The sequence below is a fragment of the Geotrypetes seraphini genome, chromosome 6, assembly GCF_902459505.1.
Source record: "Geotrypetes seraphini chromosome 6, aGeoSer1.1, whole genome shotgun sequence".
NCBI classification, from domain to species: domain Eukaryota; kingdom Metazoa; phylum Chordata; class Amphibia; order Gymnophiona; family Dermophiidae; genus Geotrypetes; species Geotrypetes seraphini.
The window spans coordinates 170,160,303-170,181,872 of NC_047089.1; the positions used below are offsets into that span (position 1 = coordinate 170,160,303).

Here is a 21,570-nt window from a genome sequence, read left to right on the forward strand (position 1 = left end):
TGCTGGGCCATATCCAGCCCCCCAGCTTTGAATATCTGGTGGGTGCTTTGTGGTTTCTTTGTTTTTTTTATGACTAGCGCATACCCAGTTAACTCAATATTCAGAGCTAGCTGGCCATGTGTTATCGCATAAAAAGGACAACTATTTATGTGGTCTTATTTATGTGCTAACACTGGCTGCTGAAGATCAGAAGCTAGCTGGACTGCACCCCTGGAACTACCCCTGGACTGCCTCTGACATAGGCAGCTTGCACTCCAGTGTTAACTGGTCATTTTCAGTGAAAATAACAAGTTAAGTGCTGCTGAAAATGACCAATTAGCAGCTGACAAGCAGGTTAACCAGCCAACAGCTCTTCCTGTCTGGTTAACTCACACTGAATATCAGCTGGTGTTTATAGATTAAGATTTTATCACACACATAGGGGTCCTTATACTAAGGCGTGCTAGCCGATTTAGCGCACACTAAATGATAACACGTCCGTAGAATATAATGGATGCATTAGCATTTAGCGCGCACTAAAACGGCTGGTGCGCCTTAGTAAAAGGACCCCTATGTTTTTTTTTTAATTGCTTTTTAATTGTTTTCAAGTTTTCAAGTTTTAATAAAATTTTGATTAATCGCTTTATCTGGATTCAAAGCGATGTACATCATGATAAAATTACAATATTAAAAATATTACTACAATAGATAAAACAAACTCAACTTTAGACAGATGCAACGAACTGGAAACATAAGGAATTAAGGGGAGAATTTACATTGTATTAAAAGTCTGGAGAGACATATAGGGAATGGACATGAGGAAGGGTAGGGTGATTGAAGAAAGAGAAAAAAAAAATGATTTCTGATTTTTTTTTTTTTTTTAAATTAATTTATAAATGCATCATTGAAAAGAAAAGTTTTCAATTTACTTTTGAATTTTTCTATATTAGTTTCTTCTCTTAGATAAATAGGGAAGGAATTCCAATTTTGGGGAGCAGTAACGGAAAACATAAACTGGCGGCGCGTATTTATTATTTTTAGAGATGGGATAGATAATAAATGTTGTTCTGTAGATCTTAAAGTTCTGTTGGTAGTGTAAGGTATTAATAATTTGTGAATGAAAGCTGGTGTTTTAAAAAAAAGGGATTTGAAAGTAAGCAGACCAAGTTTGTATATTATTCTATGGGCAACTGGTAGCCAATGAGCTTCTTTAAGAAGGGGCGTTACATGGTCGAATTTTTTAGCTTTACAAATAAGTTTTATGGATGTGTTTTGTATCATTTGTAATCGTTTAATTTCTTTTTGTGCTGTTCCTATCAGCAACGCATTACAATAGTCTATTTTTGAAATGACAAGAGAATGAATAAGAATGTTAAGAGATTTAATACTAAGAAATTGTGACACAGAACGTATTTGGCGGAGCCTGAAAAATGAAGACTTGATAACACTACTTATGTGTTCATGATAAGTAAGTTTTTGATCAAATATAACGCCTAGTATTTTTATGTTGTAAACCTCTTGTAATGGTTGACCCTTAATGGAAATAGGGAACTGTAGATTAAAGTTCTCCTTTAAAGGGAAGAGTAATACGTTGGATTTCTTAATATTTAATGCAAGTCTATTTTCATTTAACCAGTTATGAATTTTCTCTAATTTAATATTAATTGATGCTGAATCGGATGGATTATTAGTATCTATGGGATGTAAGAGTTGAATGTCATCGGCATATGCAAATACATTGAAGCCTATGGATTGGCATAAGGTCAGTAAAGGAGAAAGAAATATATTAAACAGAAGTGAAGACAATATAGAGCCTTGAGGGACACCGTAAGCTGTATTAAAAGTATTATAGGTTGTGTTATTAAAAGAAACAGAAGAGGAACGATTAGAAAAGTAGGATTGAAACCAAGATAGGACTTGGTCTGTAATACCAATTGATTGAAGTCTGTTTAATAGTAAATTGTGATCGATTGTGTCGAAGGCTGCCGAAAGATCTAATGAGATTAGGAGAACTGATTGGTGGTGATCTAAGTAATAATGGATAGTGGTAGTCATACCAATTAACGAGTGTTCTGTGGAGTGATGTTGCCTAAAACCTGTTTGGTTGGGGTGGAGAATGTTTGTTTTTTCAATGAAATCTGAAATCTGATTGAACACGACTTTCTCAGTTATTTTAGATAAAAAAGGGAGATTAGCGATGGGTCTATAATTTGATGGATCTTCAGCATTGATTTTGGAATTTTTAATGATTGGGTGAATGAGTGAATGTTTCCAGACGACGGGTACGGTACTTTGTTTTAAACTTTCACTTATTAGAGTATGAATTGCTGGACCAAAAATACTGAAGAAGCGTTTGAGTAAGAATGGAGGAATTGAATCTAATTGAGAACCTTTGATGTTCATGGATTTTATGGCAGATTCTATTTCAAGTAGATTTGGAATTTTGAAGTAGGAACATTTTGAAGAGAGCGAGCTAACCTCAATAGATACTTGGTCATGTTTAGTAGGTGAGTTAACGGTGAATGTGGATCTAATCTTGTCAATTTTGTCAATGAAGTATGATGCAAGATCTTGAGATGTGAGATTAAGTAAGTTATCTTGGTTTTTTCGTTTGGTGGAATGCGAAATTGAATTTAATATGCGATAAAGAGTGGAAGAATTTGGAGCTTTCTGAATTAAACCTGAATAATATTTTGTTTTGGAGGAATTAATTTTAGATTTGTAGTATTTGGAATGTTTATGGTGCTTTCAATTAATGGCACTGATTGAACTAATTAAGAAAATTAAGTTGGGCGCCTAGATCAGTTAGGTGTACCGAATTAAGCCTCTAACTTTTCAGTCACTGTTTACATAATCAGGGCCTAAAAGACTAGAATGCCAGCATTTACACGCTCATGCTAAAATCAGGAAGCTCCTTATAGAATTATCTCATAAGTACATGTGAAAGCCTATTAGCACTTATATGCCACACAGTGGCTCAGGCACTAACAAATCTAAAATTATTTGGGCCTCATATTCAGCCAGCGGTGATCAGCATTTTGCTGACTGATGTCGGTGCTAAAATAGAAATTCAATGCCTGGCCATTACTGTTCCCTTGAAGCTGAGCAGATGTCCTTCAACAGCATTGCTACGCGTAGAGGGTGGAGCTTCAATATTGAATTTTCAATCTCTAGGGATAGGCAGGTTCCCAGGAGTCCTGTAGAACTTGCCTGTCCCTCACTATTGAAAACATGTTAGTGAAACAGCACCCCCACTAGTAGGAATGTACATGGAGGACTCCTGCTCAGCTTAGAGGAAAATATGCTAGCCAAACAGGTTGAAAAGGTGATGGCAACAGCTAGAAGGATGCTAGGTTGCATAGGGAGAGGTATGGCCTCTGTATAAGACTCCGGTAAGACTTCATTTAGAATATTGTGTACAATTCTGGAGGCCGCACCTTCAAAAAGATATAAAAAGGATGGAGCCAGTCCAGAGGAAGGCTACTAAAATGGTGTGTAGTCTTCATGATAAGGCATGGGGGGACAGACTTAAAGATCTCAATCTGTATACTTTGGAGGAAAGGTAGGAGAGGGGAGATATGATAGAGACATTTAAATATCTACATGGAATAAGTGCACATGAGTCGAGTCTCTTTCATTTGAAAGGAAACTGCAATGAGAGGGCATAGGTTGAAGTTAAGAGGTGATAGGCTCCGGAGTAATCTGAGGAAATACTTTTTTACGGAAAGGGTGGTAGATGAATGGAACAGTGTCCTGGAAGAGGTGGTGGAGACAGAGACTATGTTTGAATTCAAGAGGGCCTGGGATAGGCACGTGGGATCTCTTGGATAGAGAAAAAGATAATGATTACTGTGGATGGGCAGACTAGATGGGCCATTTGTCCTTTATCTGCCATCATGTTTCTATGTCCAGGCACTGGAATTGAATTTCTCTGTTTGCAGAACCAGATAACACATAGCTGGCGAAGTGTAATTCGGCACTTAACCGGCTATGGGTTACCGCATAAAGACAAAACTGTGTTTTAAGGGGTCCTAATTACGTGGTTTACCTAGTCAGTTAAGTGCTAGATATCATCATTGAACTGGCGAAGTTTTGAGTTAGTTTTAGTGGTACTAACCACTTGGAGCCTTCCAGCATTAACTGTGAAGACGAAACCACTAGGGCAGGGGAAATCAAGAGCACTCCTCCCCCGTTAACCACCAAGGATAGCCCAATTGGTACTGAGAGGATGTAGGGGATATATTCAGAGGGGATTCATGAATCTTGAAGGGATTATGGATCAGTGGTGGAGGTACTTTTTTTAGCATTATTTTTAATTATTATCCCCCTCTTCTACGAAATTGTGATATCAGTTTCTAGCTCAGAGAGCCACATTGAATGGCCCGCACTGCTCCCAATGCTCATTGAGTTCCTATGAGCGTCGGGAACAGCGCGGGCAATTCAGCGCGGCTCCCACCGCTAGAAACTGCTATCGCAGTTTCGGAGAAGAGGAGGTATATCATTACAATTAGCAATTCTTGTGATTTAGGAAATACCACAAATACAACAAGCAAGGTAACCATATGGCTCCAGAAAAAGGAGGACGGATTGAGACATTTGGGTTTTACTTCCATTGCTTTCAATAGAAGTAAAACCCAGATGTCTCAATTTGTCCTCCTTTTTCTGGAACCATATGGTAACCCTAACTGCAAGCATAATATAAAGGAAATATCTATCTCACTTCAGCCACAAAAGATAAAAAGGAGCCAAGATACAGGAAATTAAAATAAATTTTTTTAAAGAGATTAAGTGGATGAGTTAGGCTTGGCAGTAAATATTTAGAACTCATCAGAAGTAGACAATGCCACTTCTGGGCCCGATATCTTTGGATTGCTAAAGATGAGAACTTGCAAAATAGCAGTCCTATGGAATTCACTAACCTGTAATACAGAGGTGAAACCTATAATAAACTAGCGCTGTGGGATTCAACCCAGTCCTCATTGCACACTCAGCCAGTCAGGTTTTCAGGATATCCACAGTGAATATGCATGAGATAGATTTGCATACATAAAAGGCAGTGCATACAGATCCATCTCATGCATAGTCCTTCTGGTTATGAAAACCCGACAGGCTAGGTGTGCCCCAAGGACTGGGTTGAGAACCACTGAAGTAGCACTCCAATTGAGTTAATGTGCCTCTGGTAATGGAGGATGAAGTGACTTGTACAAGAACTTTAAGAAAAGACATTTGTTCTGTAAGATGAAATATAGGGTCTGAGTTTGGCTGAGGGAGAAGGAGAACATAAGAATTGCCACTGCTGGGTCAGACCAGTGGTCCATCGTGCCCAGCAGTCCGCTCATGCGGCAGCCCTTAGGTCAAAGACTAGTGCCCTACCTGAGACTAGCCTTACCTGCGTATGTTCTGGTTCAGCAGGAACTTGTCTAACTTTGTCTTGAATCCCTGGAGAGTGTTTCCCCTATAACAGCCTCCGGAAGAGCGTTCCAGTTTTCTACCACTCTCTGGGTGAAGAAGAACGTCCTTACGTTTGTACGGAATCTATCCCCTTTTAACTTGCGAAAGTGCCCTCTCATTCTCTCTACCTTGGAGAGCGTGAACAACCTGTCTTTATCTACTAAGTCTATTCCCTTCATTATCTTGAATGTTTCGATCATGTCCTCTCTCAGTCTCCTCTTTTCAAGGGAGATGAAATATAGGGTCTGAGTTTGGCTGAGGGAGAAGGAGTGATGACTGTTGAGTGCTGAGTACTGGTCACGGAGGTTTTCGATGGTCCAGTCTGTTTAATTTGTCATAATGATGTTCGTCATTGAGGCGACCTGTATGCTATATGCAATTTTATATTTTGATGTGTTTTAGGGTTTGGCCAGTTTTCTTGGTCTTAAATGGATGTTCATCGCTGATGCGACATGCATGTTATAAGTAATCTGATTTTTGAATGTTTATGAAGTTAGATTTTCAGCTCTGACAAATTAAATTGGAAAAAAAAAGAGAACAACTGCAGATGGTGGATGATGAAATGTGACTGTAGAGCCACATTTTGAGTTAATTTGCACTCACAAAGAAGCTCATCCATCTCATTGATTAGAAATTCTATTTGATCTATTTTAGTTTCACCATTGTTACAATTACCCATATATATCTTAAAGAACTTTAAATAAATAACTCTCAAAAGCCAACTTTAAAAAAAAATCATAAAAATGCAGTAAGAAACAGCTGAGTTTTCAACTGCTTCTTAAATTGAAACCGGTTTTACACAGCGTCGCAATGGTCCCACCAGGGCATTCCACATTTTGACACCAGAAATACAGAAAGTCATCGCTCTAGTTTCTGCATTATTTCCCTACACTATTGGAATGAATAGCTTTTGATTTTTGGATCGTAAAGATCTATTAGGCTTTTAAAGTGCCACAAGAGATTTGAAGGCAGGCCTCCGGCGGCCAGAGTGAAGCGTCACAGCTGAAAGAAGCCATGAAGGGGAAGGTTTTCTATGTGAGCTACTGTTAACTTGGGTTATTTTTACTACAATTTGAATTACTTTGCGTAAAATGGGACCCTGTGCTAAAATAAACCGGCTTGTGGTAAAGTAACCCAACTTGTACACTAACCTGACTTAACAGTAGCCCATGTTGATAACTTCCCCTCTAAGATGTGAACCAATGAGCATGCATATGAAAGCCAATGGTATGGTTGGTATCTGTACTAGAGATCCCTTAATTTCATAATTTTTTCAATTCACTAATATCTGATGAAGGGTAATTGAGGGGAGAACCCCCCCCACCCACCCCCAAACAAACTGAGAAAGAGAGAAGAATGTCTGACAAGCCTGCAAAAGTGAGAGCACTTCTGTTACCTCTTAGAAAATGGTGGTATATATGAGAGTTCTTGACCCTCTCCATCGCCTGAGTTCCTGGGCAGAATGTGAGGTATTCGAGCCCACCACAAACTGCTGTACACAGTCTGTCACTATTCCAGGTCTCACATTTCTCAGTCTTAAAGGAAAATAATAAATCATCCCATTCAGGTCTTTCTAGGTCAGTAAACTCTGGGCCTAAAGCTTTTTTTTCTCTTGAACTTCTTTTTTTTATGGTGTAAGAGCCAAAAAATATATAAATAAATGAATTCAATAGTAGTTGTACACCGTACTGTGCAGAGATAATAACCACAGTAGATTCTGTGCCCACAGAGGTCGATGGCACATTGTTACCCACAAGGTTCTTTCTTTCTGGCTTAAAGATTTCACATTAAGATGCACTGCTGCTTAAAGCTGCAGAGGAAACCTTAAGCAAATCTTGGGGTCCTTTCACTAGCCTTAAGTAAGCGCTAACGTTAAAAAGGCACTACTATAGAACACACTCAGGGCTCCTTTGACTATGGTGCATCAGGGCATTAATTCGCGGAATAGCGCGCGCTGAATTGCCCTGCGCACTAGACCTTAACGCCAGCACTGAGCTGGCATTAGGTCTAGCCGCATAGCGCACGATGCAGTGTGCGGTAATATCCTGCGTGCGCTAAAAACGCTAGCGCACCTTAGTAAAAGGAGCCCTTAGGCATCTCATGGCAGTTTTGGAATCAGCACACTATCCACACCCTAGAAAATAGATTTTACTTTTTAGCGAGGGGAGCATGTTTGGAGGCAGAGAGAAAGCAAGCCCTGTGCCAAAGTCCCTCCTGGAGGGCCGCAATCCAGTCGGGTTTTCAGGATTTCCCCAATGAATGTGCACGAGATCTATTAGCATACAATGAAAGCAGTGCATACAAATAGATCTCATGCGTATTCATTGGGGGAAATCCTGAAAACCCGACTGGACTGCGGCCCTCGAGAAGGGACTTTGACACCCCTGCCCTGTGCTAATCAGTTAGCACAGGTAAATTGCCATGCACAGACCGATTAGCATGGGGTTAGCACAGGAACCCTGCTGCCCTCAAAACAGGGGGGAGAGTGTGGTGCAGTGGCTAGAGCTACAGCCTCAGCACCCCGAGGTTGTGGGTTCAAACCCTGCACGGCTCCCTGTGACCCTACACAAGTCACATAGGCCCAAATTCTAGAACCAGCGCCTAAAGTTAGGCACCTATTTCAGAGCACCCAACTAGATAGGTGCCTATCTAAATTGAACAGGAAGCAGCTCAATTAAGCTTTTTAATCAGCACTGATTGAAACATAGGTGCCTATCAAGAAAGCGTGATTCTGCAACAAGGCGCCTTTAAAAATTTAGGCAGCCTTCAAAAAAAAAAATAATAATAGGCGCTATGCATGTTAGGCGTGGGCGTGGCTACGTGTTAGGCGCCTTCTTACAGAATCACTGATCTTAAGTGTGCTTAAGCGCTCGCATAGGCGCCTAACTTTTCGTTGTGCCTAGAGCTGGCCTATTTAATGGGCGCCTCCAAAATAGGTGCCGCTCAGCGTGATTCACTAAACAGCACCCCATTTTACTTGACTCGTGCTGAACAGTGCCTATATAGGCGCCTAACTTTTAGGCGCTTCTTATAGAATTTGCCCTTTAATCCTCTACTGCTCCAGGTACATTAGATAGATTATGAGCCCACCAACTCAGACAGAGAAAATGCTCAAGTACCTCATTTGTGAGCCATTCTGAACTCCTTTGGGAGGACAGGCTAAAAAATCAAATAAATAGTAATAATTCAGACACTCATATCATCTTGGATAAGGTGGTCATTCCTGTTTTAAATCAATGCAAATATTTCGGGGTCACATATTAAGGCAGTGGTAAGGCAATTCTGGAGGCCGCATTATCGCAAGGATGTGCTGAGATTGGAGTCGGTGCAAAGAATGGCCACCCAGATGGTCTCGGGACTCAAGGATCTACCATACGAAAAACGGCTTGACAAATTACAGCTATACTCGCTCGAGGAGCGCAGAGAGAGGGGGGACATGATCGAGACGTTCAAGTATCTTACGGGCCGCATCGAGGCGGAGGAAGATATCTTCTTTTTCAAGGGTCCCACGACAACAAGACGGCATCCGTTGAAAATCAGGGGCGGGAAACTGCGAGGTGACACCAGGAAATTCTTTTTCACTGAAAGAGTGGTTGATCGCTGGAATAGTCTTCCACTACAGGTGATTGAGGCCAGCAGCGTGCCTGATTTTAAGGCCAAATGGGATCGGCACATGGGATCTATTCACAGGGCAAAGGTAGGGGAGGGACATTAAGGTGGGCAGACTAGATGGGACGTGGGCCCTTATCTGCCGTCTATTTCTATGTTTCTATGTTTCTATCCAAGGCAGAGGCAGGGGAAAGGCCTAAGTTGTTTTTAGATACGTCTAAAAACCAGCTTTGGTTATGGGTACTTGGACGATCAGGCTTTTTGATCCAAGTAGCCATTTAGGACACTTTTTAGATAGGGGTTTTTTTTTAATTATGAACCCCCATATTATATTTGCACCAAGATTGTGATAAAGAAAAAGTGTATGCAAGTCTGCTTTAAAGAAAAAAACAGTATTCTTGATGTTTAAATAGATCTGGGGTTTTTTTCTGAAAAGAACAAAGATGACCCTTTTTTGACAACTGAAGAAAGAAGAGATTTTTAAAGTCATCTCTTATTCTCCAGAGTGTGATATTTCTCTGTAAGGTTCTTGCTATTCTTTAAAAACATATTTTTTTAAATATAAACACACCAAAAAGACAAATACACAAATCACATGTTCAACAGTCCACAAAAAAGGAGGGGGATCAATAATGAAAAGCAAGAAAGAAAAGGAAAATAAAATATCCTTTCCATTTAGGAAACATTTCTATTCCTTACATCACAATTCAAAAATGAAATATTACAGTGCCTAAAATATAATCGCTCAACAGCCAGTTTTTGTCAGCACGTAAGGCTAAAGTTACAACCAGTGGCATACCTAGGGTATGTGACACTCAGGGCCCATTGTTTTTTGACACCCCTGCCATCATTTTTGACAATCCCCCCCAATGTAAAAAAATATTTTTAGTAATGTTCCCCCAGGTGCAAGCCATGAGGGGGGTGTTCTCGGCCTGGGAGTCATGGTCCGGGAACTTCCCTTCTCACAGCCTGGTGCCAAGGTTCTGGATAGTCCCCGTGACCCAGCATGTTCCCAGACTTCTCTCCTGTCCGATGGCCCTTAACCTTCCGTGAAGCTGAAAAAATTGCTGGCCTCGGCAGTGATTCAGCTACATCGCCCGTGGCTCCCCTTCCTGCTTTCCATGTCTGCCTCTGCTGCAATACACCCGGGTGGAAACAGGAAGTTGCGTCATTGGCAGACGCAGAAAGCAGGAAGGAGAGCCGCGGGCGATGTCGCTGAATCACTGCTGAGGCCGGCAGTCTTTTCAGCTTCACAAAAGGTAAAGGGCCATCGGACAGGAGAGAAAGATGGAAACATGCTGGGCCACAGGGACTACCCAGAGCCTTGGGACCAGGTCGTGAGAAGGGAAGTTCCCGGACCATGACTCCAAGGCCGAGAACACCTCCCTCATGGCTTGCACCCAGGGAGGACTGCTCCTCCCCCCTTGGTATGCCACTGGTTACAACCGTGGTAACTTGTACAAAGTCTTCAACAGATGCTTCCAATCATGCTGTTATGCCCAAATATGGCATACTAAAGGAATGCTGTTGATTAGACTCTTCTATCTTGGTGCAGAATAAGAAAACTTGGTCATAGGTATTGAAACTTCCAGTATATTTAAAATGCCCAACATATACTTTCTGATCATCTCATGAGGTGGTATAACTAAAGACTTAGGAAAGTTAAATAACCTCGGATTTGAACTCCTAGTAACATTGTTGAGGGCCTCAACTCTTGCACAGATTGGTAACACCCTTAACAAGAATGGTGTCCAAGTCTGATAAAATTAGATTTTTTTTATTATTATTATTTTTTGCAGAATCAACTGCAGTTTTCATCTCAGAAAGCTCTTTTTTTTTTACATTCTCCAAAGTAAGTTAATGTTCTTCTACTCTGAGCTTTACAATATTTTTTGTGTGTGGAACAAGGACTTTGCTGAGGCCTATTATGGCTTACCAATTTGACTCCAAAGTAAACACAGATGAGCGTGCCAGGAAAAGCTCAGACCCCATGTGTTATGAGGAAATGTTACAACATGGGGATAAGGCAGGAGCCTTGTCTACAGATTAGTTATTTACTTGAACCAATGAAAACAGAGATATTTGCTAACACAGGGATCAAGGTTCTCAACACCATACCTTCTCCTCCCCCACCTATACTCAAACTTGCTATCATACTCCTTTCTGGGGCTAGGATGGACATCATGCCACTAGTGTTTTCCCCTCTAGCAACTGGCTAAAGTGCATCATTAGCATGCTTCCTCCATTTCTGCCTGAATAGCTAGCGGAGTCTCTGGATGTAATGGTAGGGGAGGGAAATGTTGCTCTGGATTCAAACCCAAACAACAATGCCAGGCAACCTGGTCTCATTGTCAAAGCAGCTCAGATATTGCTACCAGAAATATCTTAGCTGGACCCTATCACCAAAGTCAATTGAGTCTGAAGGGAAACCTGCTTCTCACATTTTTGGGGTGCCACGAACCACCAATTGTGTCTACTCTGCTCATGTCAGACTTGTTGGTCTAAGTAATGGACTGGACGAGAAGTTGTATTGAAAGTTCATACCAACATTGCTGCTTTATTATTAGTTGACAGAATTAAAAACTGCACACTAGAATATGCATACAAAACACAAATGAATAGGTAAATCAAGCAAAAACTATTTGTTTGGTGTTAATTGGTCACATACCCAGTTAGGCACTAACCAGACATTTTCAGTGACACTGTCTCAAAAATGGCTATTTTGGGGACTTTTGATAGGGAAAAAAATAGGACACTTGCTCCTGCCCCAATCTGCCCCTCTGCCCTATTCTGCCCAGCCCTGCACCCACACAAACTGGTGACCCGTCAAATGCACGCAGGACAATGGCATGCCAACAATTGCGCGCCAGTGCGCACTGCACTGAGACCCAACAATTTTTTTTATTTTTGAGGGTTACAAAGTAACCCTCGTTTTTGAAGGGGGGATGGGGAGATGGGGGGACCCACCCGGACCCACCCCCACCCTCACCCCCACTCCCACTACACTGAAAACATTCAGTTGCTATCTAGTGTTAGGGTAAGGTTTACATGATGATTATGGGAACCCATAAAGGTAAACCTTACCCTAACACTAGATAGAAACTGAATGTTTTCAGTGTAGTGGATGGGGGTTCCTCCTCTCAAAAACCATTTTTGGATCTCATTGTGCATTGATGCACACATGTCCGACACGTGATTGTCGGTGTACCATTGTTGGCACGCCATTGTTCTGCGTGCAACTGTCGGTGTACCCACAAACCTCATCACTTCTTCATGGAGCTCGGTGTCATGTCTAAAAGGCCTCTGAGCATGTGCAGATGTGATGTGATGATATCGCACACATGCATGCATGCATGTGATATCATCGCGTCAAATTCACACGTGCTCAGAGGCCTTCCAGACATGGCCCCGAGCTCTAGTAGAGCCGGGATTGTGCAAAACCCAGACAAAGTGTTGGGTTTGCAAAATCCATCCACACACCAGGATAGTCCTCGAAAAAGAGAACATGGCCGAGTAAATCCGGACATCTGATAACCCTAATTCTGGGGGCACAGTCAGTACTTGACAGTTAAGTTCTTTTTTTTTTTCCAATTCTTTATTCATTTTCATATCTCATAACAAGTATACAATAATCATTCAATATTCATACAATTCACTTGTTTACTTCATATAATATTAAATCTTATATTATCCCCCCTCCCCCCTTCCCTTCCACACATATCAACATTTTATTTGAATCTCACACATTATACCCTCCCAATCCCATATCATATTATTCTTCTATATAAAAAAAAAAAAAGTGTCTAATCATTCGAATATTCAATCAATGGCCCCCAAATTTTTTTAAATTTGTTATAATTTCCTTTTTGCATAGCAAGAATTCGTTCCATTTTATAAATATAACATATAGAATTCTTGACAGTTAAGTTCTGATATTTGGTACTTAACTAACCCCCCCTCCCCCCTTTTACAAAACCGTAGTATGTTTTTTTAGTGTTGGCCGCAGAGATAACAGCTCCGACACTCATAGAATTCCTATGGTATGGATGCTAACTGAGTCTATGTCATGCCTAGATTGTCCCAACTAGGATCCCAAGTTCCGGCATCCGTAGATGCCTTCATCAGGGGATGAGTGGATACTGCCGTGAATGAGGGACAGCAAAAACCGGCAGGAGTACTGGCAACAGTCAAAACGCCATAAAAACTGTGCAGGCAAAAAGCGCGCCATGAAAGTAAACGACTCCTACAATTTTTATTTCACTTTTTCCCTTTTATTTATTGAACAGGTAACCACATGAATGTACAGCAAACCTTTCTGCACTAAGTATCCAAGCTGTGTTTGTGAATGCTAGGCCAGAATATGCCGAGCAACCCTGGTAAAAATGGAGGTCCTTTTTATAGTATCACGCAGAATAATAATGACATAACCTGTTTATGAGGTCAGTTTCAGTCAAAATTAGATCATAATTTTTAGACAAAATAAATGTCTGAAGAAAAATATTTTCCTGATAGAAAACCAGAATAAGATTACAAACAACATAATAAAGTTCAGGTGTATTATAACTGTGTGATCCAGGTGCTACTAAACCTAATGCTAATCCTGAGCTCTGGACATGCTGAATGTTGCAGGGAAGTCTGTGCAGTAGAATCAGCATAATGCTGTTTCTGGTAATTTTCCACAGAGCATCTAGTAAGTTGATGAGACTGTACTGTATATAATCATAAGGTGGAGGACTAGCCTAATGGTTAGAGCACAGGTGTCAAACTCAAGGCCCGCGGGCCGAATCTAGCCTGTCTGGCCGTTTTATGCAGTCCACAGTGCAAAGCTGTGTTTTCATTGCCGCCCCTGATGTTATCTTCTGGCCGGCTCCCTCCTCTTCAGTGCTGCAGTGTGCACAAAGCCGTGGGCGGCGGCTCCTACGCGCATCCTTCCCTCTGACATCACAACATCAGAGGGAATGCTTCCGAATGAGGCGCAGGATGCGCAAGGAGCCACCGCTCGCAGCTTTGTGCATACTGCAGCAGTGAGGATGAGGGAGCCACCAGAAGATAACACCGGGGGCGGCAATGAAAATGCTGTATCGCACCATGAGCCACATAAAATGGCCAGGCGGGAGCTGGCCAGAAGGTAAGACACCGGCTGGAGGGAGGCACCTAGTTGAGGCACCGCATGGAGGGAGGGCAACAGGTAGGGGGAATGATTTTATTTTCAATTTAGTGATTGAATTGTGTCGATTTTGAGAATTTATACCTGCTGTCTATATTGTGCACTGTACAGGAAGAAATGTATTTGTTTCTTTTTCTCCAGAGTTGTACTGCATGCAGATTCTTGAATCTTAGAGTTTCATTTTGTAGCGTGGCCATCCCTTAGGGCATAGCAGGGACCGGCACACAACCACAATATAGCCCCGGCATGCTACCCCAAAAGGGAGGAAGTCCCTCTTATGGTGAGCTTACCACGTGTGTAATGGTCAGGATGGTACTGCACAGGTAAGTTCTCAAAAGAATTAAACATAATTTATTTATTCAGGTTTGATAGCCAATGCAAAACAAAAAGAGTCCAGGATTATCAATAACAATTGTAACAAAAAGAAAAAAACAATTCTCCACTCACCAGCCTGGTCTGGTCAACTCCTGAGTGTCCAGTTTATGTCCCAGGTAAGTCCTGTTACTTTGTCAGCCGCAACAACAACATAGATCACAAGTTCAGCATTACTCAGTCCTTTAGCACAACAGCAAAAAACAAACCATATCATCTCCAATATTGAGGATCTTAGCTCCTTCCAATGTACTAAGGAGCACAAGGTTAGTGGATTCTGCAAATCAGCATTTTGCTAATACAAAGCGCAAAAGAAACCCACAAAACCCTCCACAAAGATGATAGGCAAATCCTGCCACCAACCTTAAGGTCTTCTATAGCTCCAGAAAGGCCAAAACCAACTGGTCAGTTAACCACAGGCTTAGCATTGCCTATCTGCAGCAGAGCCCCTGTTTGCAGCGGCAACCATTTTGTAACAACAACAAAAAAACTTTCAAAAGAAAACACAATTCACTAGCAGTTTTTCTTTTCAGCAGTCCCAGTCAATTCACCACCAAATAGTGACACTTCCAATCACCAAACTTTCCAATCACCAAACTATGTTGGAGGCTCCTCCAACATAGGAGGTTCCCTGGGCTGCCTCCTTCTCTATGACAACCAGCTCTCTAAATGCTGCAGAGCTGTGGAGTCATGACCAGCCCTGTGCGGGGGATGGGCTCTGTTCAACTCTGGTTGCCTCTCAGCCTGTTTGGCCGGCAATTTCAACATGGACGCCCTTAAAGGAGCCAAACTCGATTTTCTTAGGCTGTGACCAGAGTTCTGTCGGGCTGCAGGGACATACTGATCAGCCCTAACCAGCTTAACAGGGTGGTTTCTGGGATTCCTAACTGGCACAAGGCTGGTAAAGGAGTCAGGCTTGTGACAATTTGTATATATTAATACTTTTAATTTTTGGTCCTGTATTTGCATAGGGGTTATCTGTGTTAAGGTAGGAATGAATGTTGAGAAGCATACAGTGTGCTTTGTGTAGTTTAATTTTGTAGTTAACCAGGTCAAAATCTCATAGGCCTGAATTCTCTACATGGCACCATTGTTGACAGCCGCCTTAAAAGCACTGTGTAGAGAATCACGCCTCCAGCATAGGTAAGCTCTAGAACTGTAAGTCAGGGTTTTCAAGGCCTACATTTCCAGCGCCTACCTTTGATGTGAATCGCGCATCCGTAGGTGCTTTACGGTGCCTAACACCACTTCCAGTTTTAGCCATGCTTACAGTGGCATTAGGCACCAAAAAGTGCCTATGGAGGCATGATTCCAGCTCCGGTTTTTTAGGCGCCGGTAGGCACCTTGAGAATTCGTTTATAAAGTTGTTTAAATGGTATTTTTTTAACTTAACTTAGGGGCTGGTAGAGCGCCTAAGTTAAGGCGCCATGGGCCATAGGCCCGGATTCTCTAAATGGTGCCATTGTTGGCAACTGCCTTAAAAGTGGCCGCCAATCGCATGTCAATCATGCGACAACACCATTTAGACAATCGCACCTCCAGCAAATGTAGACAGCAGAAATGTACTCCTGGGTTTTCAAGGACTACATTTCTGGTACCTGCCTTTGATGTGAATCATGCCTAAAGTTGTATTAGGTGCTACAATGCACCTATGGAGGCATGATTCCTGTGCCAATGTTTTGAGACGCCATTATGCACCTTGAATATTAGTTAAAACATCATTTAAACTGAGTTTTTCACTTTGGTGCTGGTGCCATATGAAGCTTCCATTTGATTCCATTGACACACTGATTCACAAAGCATACTTTTAGACACCTCTTGTGGCAGGAGGGCATACTATATCCAGTTCACGTGCGCTGTTCACATTCCCCAAACTTTTGGGTAGCACCTCATACATGTGTGGAGTAGACACCTGAATTGATTGATATTCTACTCTAATCTGTATACTGCACAATTGTAATCTTTAGTTTCTTATCTACACATTGGCATTCTTTTCTCTCTTCGATGAAACTAAAGTAAACTAAACTAAAACTTAGATTTGTAGACTGGGTCATCACCAATAGGAGCTCGACTCAGTTAACAATAAGAAAAATAATACATGGATGAACAAAAGAAGAAGAAAATAATCAAATTAGAAAAAGGGCAATAAGATTGATTTTCAAAATATATAGCCAAACTCTTTTTTTTACGATTTTAAACCACTTAGATCTGCTTAATGCAGTAGTAACAGTATTTCAAATATTAATATTATTATGATTATTATTATTTTGCTGGAATTTGCTTTGGTAGAAGAAAGGGATGAAAATAAAAGAGAGAACAAACTCAGTTTCAGCCTAATCCTTACAAAAATTTTTTTTAAAAAAAATCCCTAAACCCTGTCACAGGACTGGCATAAACGTGGTACTTTGTGCTCTTAATTTCGTGATATTATCTAAAGCTGTGCTCTAACCCTGGACGTACATTTATTTTTTAGTAGGATCTAGTTACCAAGGCAGTGTATAACAAGATTAATCCTGTCATAGGCAATAGACTATTATAGGCTGAGAAAAAAATTTTAAAATTAAATAATAGAACACATTATGGCACAGTATGCTACTGACAAAACACATTACACATTAATACATCTTAATAGCATAGAGACTAAGTGGAGGTGGAACATATAAAAAGATAATATAGAGCAACTGTAGTTAGATAAAATCTGAGGATGACTAACTTAAGGAAACCACAAATGAAGTCAGCTAGAGTAGGAGTGGATAAGTGAGTCCTGCTACAGTACGTACAGTAAATGTTAGTCCTTGTGTATGTGGCTATCTGCAGAAGTTAGTTGCTTCTCCAATTAAAGGCTTGGGAGAAGATCCAGGTCTCACTTGTTTTCTGAAGTAGAGAACATGTTGCATTAAGTAAATCCTTTTATGGGCGTGTGGAAGCTACTCCAGGGAAGGCCCATCGGCAGGTGTCACACTGCATGATTTCCTTTGGAAGGGTTACCAGATTTTCTGTCTGGAAAATCTGGACCCCTAGACTCGCCCCAGGCCCGCCCAGTCCCATCCATTCCCGCCCTGGTTCCGCCCCATCATGCCCCGATCCCGCCCCAGCCCTGCCTCCAACCCTGCCCCTCCCCCCTCCCCCCGCTGCCTGCTCTCATCGGGCAGGACATCCGCGCATGTGCGGATGCCCTCCTGCCCAAAGGAAAGCTTTTCAAAACCTGGACAAAGTGCTGGGTTTTGAAAAGCCATTCTGACCTCCGGACATGTCCGGGGAAATCCAGACGTCTGATAACCCTATCCTTTGGAGAAGGTGTGGTTAGGGATATTCCTTTGGAGGTCCTTAGCAACCTTTGAGATATGTAGATATGTTCAAGTACTTTGAACCATTTCTTTCAAGGGCACTGATGATCAGACACAGGGTTTTAAATGTAGCCTTGAATTGTACTGGTCGCTAGTAAAGCTTAATTATACTCTTCTATCAGTTGTGTTGCAGGATTCAGAATCAATTTAGGCTGGAGCAAACCCAATGTAGAAGGCATTACATTGATATTATTGTAGTATGAATCACTTGTCTTCCTGATATATTTATTTACAGTATTTATTTTCTACATTTCTATTCTGCACTATCCAAATTTCTAGGCGGATTACGACAGACATACACAGCATTAAATGAAACAACAGACAATATATAGTTAGTGATAATTAACAAAAATACCGAACCAAGATGGTTAGACTGTGAGTACACTCATGAAGGCCCCACAGGCAGGAAGGAAAAGAATAGTCTTGAGCTTTTTCTTGAAAGATCCAAAGCTAGACGATGTACGGAGAGTTGAAGGCATAGCATTCCAAATTTTAGGGAGAGACTGCATGCATAGTTGTCGCAGATGATAGACACAGCTCCTGAAGATTGTTTGGATTTGGGAATTTGATGTAGCCATGGGAATTTGATGTAGCCATGGGTGGGCCCAGGCCCACCTACTATGGATTCAAGCCCACCCAGTTGCTACAGACCTATGATGTAGCTGGCGGGGATCCCTAAACCCAGCTGAAAACTCCAGGCATTCCTCACCCCCCATACCTTTTATCAGCACTTCTTCATTGGCAATGACCATTGTCTGATGTACACTGTCCAGCACCAGCCTATAGCCTTCAGCCTTCTATCTGACACAATTTCCTGTTTAAAATGCTGACTAGACCTAAGTATTTTTAGACTTAGTAAATCTGCATTTTGGCTACTAGTGGTGAGAAGCATGCATTAGTGGCTGCTCTTTACAAGCAAAGAAGTGAAATTTAAAAAGTATTTTGGGGGGAGGGCGTAGGCAAAGTTGAGAGCCCGATTTGCCTGGGGAGGGAGGAGAGCCCAGATCACCTAAAGGGGGCAGGAGTAGGGGGAGGGGGAAGTGATGCCAGGCACAGAACAGGGGATGGGGATTCCCATGCCCACGCACCTTGGGCCCAGGCCCATCCAAAATTGGGTGTCTGCACACAAATTTAGTAATAATTCTCTTTCAGGCCCATGCAGAAGGAATTATTAGTAAAAATTATATTGAAATTGCTTGCCAGTCACCCTGTGCTTATCTATAAATATAATGCTAGATAAAATACTACTACAACTACTGCTATTTATCATTTCTATAATGCTACTAGACATATGCAGCGCTGTACATCAAAACATAGAAGAGACATTCCCTGCTCAAATAAATGCATCAATATCCACTGAAAGGGATTGTATTGTAACTTTCCATTTGGATAATGCTCTTCTCATCACTGGTTACATGAAAGGCAGCAGTGAAATGAAGCAGTTATCACTGTTGCTTCAGGCATTTGGATTTCAGAAAAGATTTTACAGATACTACTGCGATGTCACAGACCATTGTGAAAGATTCACTCATGTGGGCCCAAAGCTGTGTAGCATTTAGCATGATTAATTTGTCTGCTGGGTAGCCACATCGATGAATTCAGCTTTTAAAATAGTAGATCAGTTTAAGAAAACTTCATAAGACTTTGTTTAATGGATCTGAAAAATCATATGTAATGGGAGAAGAAGAGGAGGGGGCGGGGCGGGGCGGGGTCACCCTGCCTGTATCCTCCTGATTGTTCGGGTTTCCATTTTCCAGCTCAATCACAACTTGCCTTTATTGGACCACGCTGCTATGACCTTTCATTAGCAAGAACTTGGGGCACACCTCAAACAATGAATTTTGTGGTTTGTGTGGATTGCTTGCGCTGGATAGTTCTGTAAGATGGATGGGTGGGCGACTGTTGTGTGTGGGGTTTATACTTTTGACAAAATGTTTTTGCAGTCCTAGTTATCTTTAGGAGGTTGCTTTCTGGCATGCCTACTGAGACCCGTTTTGGCGGGGTTCTGCTCTTCTTCTATTAATCTGACTTTGTATTTATCTCTGGTGGCCGTTTTGATTGCACCTCTCCTGGTGGAGGGCATTTGTATTTATCAGTGTTTTACTCTTCTCATGTACCAGTTCTTTGGTCCTCTGTCTGGACCTTGTTGTATGTGTTGACTGCTTTCTCAATAAAAATTATTTACAAAAAAAAAAAGCAAAAACTTGGGGGCTTCACCCTATTTTTATACCCCCTTCCAGCTCAGCTCAGTCATTCCAATGAGAGTTCATGGCTAGGAGCCACAAAGTTCTGCTTTCTCCAGAACCTGGATAATGTGGCACTAACCTTTTGCCCGATCAATCTCCCACCCGATCCGATCCGCCCATGCAAATGAGGGGAAATGGCATGCATAAGTAAGGAAGCCTTCGATTCACTAAACAGAAGAAGGAACACTGATAGGGTTTGCTGTTCCAAAATGAAGCGACTGCTGAGGACCAGTTGCTTCCTGTCTCTGCCGACTCTCCTGCTATCTGCCGCCCTGAAATCCCAGTTTCGAGGTTACAAAACAACCCTCAAAATAAAAATTAAAAATGTACATTACTCCCCATATATTCTGCGAAAAGCACAGTGCAGTGCGAGCCCGCGGTTTTAACCCGTGGGTTAAAAGCGTGCTCTGTTCCATAATCTGGCTAAATTGAAATGGCCACTAAATTGAAATGTCCACTCAAGTATACTGCAGCCACCCTACCCCCTTTGTTTTCACCTCGCTTGTGTGGAGAGTAAGCGCAAGCGCGGATCATATCTACAGCCAACCAGGATAGTCTGCACATGTGTTGCGATCGCTCTGCAGTGATCCGTGGGATCACGATGGAGCGTGTGTCCAATCAGATACTTTGCATGAGAAGTCTGTAGTGAATTGCCCAACAACGATCCAGACTGGCGAGTTTAGTGAATCTAGGCCTTAATCCTGCCCCCTAGGTAGCACTGTTGTGTGCTGAAAAAGACCGTCCAAGAAAGCTCCTCAAGATTGTTTTATATGATTTTGCAGTGCTACTGTTATGAAAAGGCACATTTCAATATTCAAGTCCTCTTCTGATTTATGAGGAAACTAATTCCACACAAAAAAGGGATTCTAGTAAGAATTTCTGTTCTCTATGTATGTTTCCTTATCATATTCTCTCAATACATTATTAATTTGAGTAGTGAAATAATGTTGCAGTCCCCTCATTACTTTAATACTAGTAATAAATCTCCGTTTGTTTTGAGTCTTGACAATTCTGGCTAGGAGTTTACCTGACTTATTTCCCTAGCTGCAAAATAGGCTTCAAAGAAGTGATGAATGTTTGAGCTCTCTGATGTAATAAAGGATTTAATTCCATCTCTACTCTCAGGAATGTTTTCAAGAATAATAGAGGAGTTACCCATGAATTTACAGTTGGCTATCTTATGATTGTCTGGTGGGTGAGATATTTTTGAATTCATCTTCTTTTTCTATGTACTTGAGGGTGGGATTATCATACCACAGAGAAATGTTTTTGCTGTACTGGGTTGTATATTATACTGGAATTCTAGGTGATCTACTATTAATTATTTCTATAGCGCTACCAGACATACGCAGCACTGTACAGAGTCATAAAGAAGACAACAGTCCCTGCTCAAAAGAGC

General features: G+C 41.6%; 1 protein-coding gene across 2 annotated transcripts in view; it reads right to left on the reverse strand.

Moving 5' to 3' along the window:
• The window catches only part of FRMPD4 (FERM and PDZ domain containing 4), a 726,784-nt gene that overhangs the window by 540,736 nt on the left and 164,478 nt on the right, over nt 1-21,570 (reverse strand). Inside the window, exon 1 of one of the 2 annotated variants that reach the window (XM_033948890.1) lies at nt 14,654-14,736. The exons of the other annotated variant lie outside the window; for it this stretch is intronic. The gene's annotated coding sequence lies outside the window, so the exon portion shown is untranslated. Of the gene's footprint in view, nt 1-14,653; nt 14,737-21,570 lie in introns of those variants that run through there. 2 annotated transcript variants of the gene reach the window in all.